The sequence below is a fragment of the Mastomys coucha genome, unplaced genomic scaffold, assembly GCF_008632895.1.
Source record: "Mastomys coucha isolate ucsf_1 unplaced genomic scaffold, UCSF_Mcou_1 pScaffold23, whole genome shotgun sequence".
NCBI lineage: Eukaryota > Metazoa > Chordata > Mammalia > Rodentia > Muridae > Mastomys > Mastomys coucha.
Window position 1 is genome coordinate 81,267,229 of NW_022196906.1, and position 3,667 is coordinate 81,270,895.

A 3,667-nucleotide genomic window follows, 5' to 3' on the forward strand; every position below is an offset into this window, starting at 1 on the left:
TTTTGAAATTAACAAATGAATTTTCTTAGAGGATAAAACCAAGGGCACATATAGACAGATATTATTTAGAGAGGAGAATGATAAAATAAAACATTACAGATTGTTGTGAGAATTAAGTGTGTAAGTATGTGCAAATTTCCAGTACATTTTCTATAATAGAAGCTATAGCAGTATCCAGCACATGCTAATTATTCAATTAATAGTAGTATCTAACATTTATTTTATTTTTTTCTTTTATATCAATTCTTTTTTTGATATTTCCTTTATTTACATGTAAATTTCTCCTTTTTTTCTGTTTTTTTCTTCTCTTTTTTTCTTCTTTTTTTTCTTTTTTCTTTTGCATTTCTGGATTTTCCAAGAGGGCCAGCATAATTAATCCATGAGTCTAGAGATTATCATCACAGTTGCATATGATAAACCGACTATGCTCTGCTTCATCTTATATTCCTAAAGATGGGTTGAAATGTTCTCAGCAGACTGGCAGCCATGTTTCCCTGAAGAGCTAGCTAGCTAGCACAGGTGCAGACAAATGTGCATGTGTATGCTGATTCACAAGCCAGGCCACTGACTGGTGTGATGTCTCTGTCTAAAGGTAGATCTCCTCCCTTCCCCACTGCTATGCTATTCTTAAACTTGCAGTTTCCAAGGTCAGGATATGATCAGAGCCAAGATCCTATCACACAACAGAAGTACCACTTTACCCAGCCATGGGATGAAAATAAAAGTTGGTATTTTAAAGACAGAGCTGAATTTAGTATTCTGCCACTGCACTTGGGACACTTATACCAGAAGGCCTGTGGCTTGGAGAAATAAGTGACACTATTGTACCCACTAAATAGCCAGCGTGTCACCCCATGTGACCAGGATGTGACTGATGTGGCTCCTTAAATGGATGTCTTGAGCAGTCATCCACCCACAGATCACAGCATCCCTAGACCTAAATTAAAGCTTGCTTTTGGCAGAGCCACATAGGCCATCATGTGATATGAATCACCTTTCCAGGACTGGTAAGTACATTTCTCCATTCTTAGGCTGAAGGAAACAAGAACTCCGTGGCTTTCCTATTCTAAAAAATCTTTTTTATTTAGAAAATCTCATTTGCTAGAATCTATCATATTCATCGCTTCAGACTGCGAGCCCGTTGGATTCAAGATAGTACAGCAGGTTCTCTCATTGTAGAGGCTTCCAAATTTGATTAATAGTAAGAATGACCCAGGGAACTATCTTAGAAACCCAAGTGCCAGGGCTCCATGGAGATCCACCTCAAATCCCCAAGAATGAGTCCAGCATTCCAGGTCTGATTAAACTCTGGGTCGGCGTTCAATCACGGCCATAGTCTCTCTCTCACACAAATGAAAGGCTCTCCTGGCAGAAGATATCGAGGAAAGGCTAAGGCTCACAAGTGAATTTTCTGGAGATGGTCCACAGTTTTGCATGGCCCGTGATGGGTGAGCTCTGAGATGCAAAGTCACCAGAGACTTCATCCCAGGGCTGCTATGCCTTTCCTGTCACTATTACATAGCCTAAGGATTCCTGGGCAGATTTCCTGCAGAATCAACACGAAGATGTACTTTCATATAGTAATACTGTATAGACAAATGGTTTCACAATTTCTGATAATAATTTTATAGAACTCTTAAATTGATACATGTGAACTCTAGTCCCCTATGAAGTAACATTACAAACAGAGCTCTGCAAAGCTTCCTATGTCATGGGTCAAGTGCCCGAGGATAAGAAAACAGGTTTAGAACAAAATTGTGACCAAAGAAAACCTTTCATTCTAGGTCAGGTCCAAGGATGTGCACTATGATAAACAGGTGTGCACTATGATAAACCAAGGTCATATGAAACTATTGCTTTGAACTTATAATGACCTTATAGAATGAAACACTGCTTGAACTTACCATCAATATCCTTCTGTAATGTTCCTTTTGTGTAACATTTTATCTATGAGGTACTTCTTTCTGACATAGAGAACACTTTGTCTAAAAGCTCATGAAGTGTTAACAAACTCCCAAGCCTCTCACTTGGCCAGTGGGGATGGGGGGGTCGGGGGTGAGGGTGGGAAAAGTTAAAGGAAGAGAAAATTTACAAACAGTAAGCAACTCTTGCCACTACAATTGCAGCTTTTGCCACTGCAACCTCCACTGCCAGCCACCCATTGCTGCCTACCTCAGTCTACCTGAATGTCTGACTGGTCCCTGACACTCTCCTACATCTCAAACTCAGGCCAGGAAAGGTTACATAGTAAAACTGTCTCAGGAAAGAAGGAAGGAAGGAAGGAAGGAAGGAAGGAAGGAAGGAAGGAAGGAAGGAAGAAAAGAAGGAGGGAAAGAAGGAAGGGAGGGAGGGAAGGAAGGAAGGAGAGAAAGAAGGAAGGAAGGAGAGAAAGAAGGAAGGAAGGGGAGAAAGAAGGAAGGAAGGGGAGAAAGAAGGAAGGAAGGGAGGGAGGGAAGGAAGGAGAGAAAGAAGGAAGGGAAGGAGGGAAGGAAGGAAGGAAGGAAGGAGAAAAAGAAGGAAGGGAGGGAGGGAAGGAAGAAAGAAAGGAAGGAAGGAAGGAAGATAGAAGTTCAGGACATTTCTTGGCCACTGAATGACGAAGTTTAGAATTATGGGTGCTGAGCTTGGGGGACAACAAAGAACGAAAAACTAGCTTGAAGGAAAAAAGTTAATTCATAGACATGAATACCAAACAAACGAATAAGTAAGTAAATAATAAATAAATAAATAAGTAAATGAATGAATAAACAAATAAATGGACCTGTGCTTATGTTGAAATAAAAAAAATACTCAACCCAGAAAGAAAGAAGGCCTGCCAAAAAAGTAAAAATAATTATGGATTTCCAGTGACTGAGTCATTAACACATGTAGTATGTCACCACTATATTTTGTTCTGACAAATGATGACTTATGCTTTTTTTTGTTTTTTGTTTTGTTTTTTGTTTTTTGTTTTTTGCTATGAGTTAAAATGACAAATGATAACTGATGTTTGAGTTTTTTTTTTTTGCTATGAATTTAAATGGTTCTTTTAGCATCACTTGGGAAACTTTTTTTTCATCGAAAGAAACTCAGAAATTTCAAAAATTTTAATTTCAAATTTATATTCGAAATACTATATACATGATTACAATTCAATATCCTGTTTTCGAATATTGTTGACATTCATGCTCCAAAGTACTGATGATTTAAAAATTCACTTTAACATTCCTTGGGACATGTTTAAATTAGCATTTCAGATTATATAATTTTAACTTTTTAAGTTTTTAATATACATTATTATAAAAACAAGATAAAACAAAACCAAACAAATAACCCTGCTCCCATAATAAAATGAGTTAATTTACCTCAAAGATGTTTCTTGCACTGAAAGAAATGGGCCACATATCATATCAGGGTGAAAGTGCATGCCTTTAATCCCCATTGAGAGGCAGAGGCATTAGGATCTCTTAAGGGCAGCTTGGTCTACACAGTGAATTCTAGGCCAGGCAAGGTTACATAGTGAGACTGTCTCAAGAACAAAAGAGAGCAAAGAAAGACAAGAAAGGAGGGAAGAGCCGGGCAGTGGTGGCACATGCCTTTAATCCTAGCACTTGGTGGGAAGAGGCAGGTGGATTTCAGAGTTTGAGGCCAGCCTGGTCTACAGAGTGAGTTCCAGGACAGCCAGGGC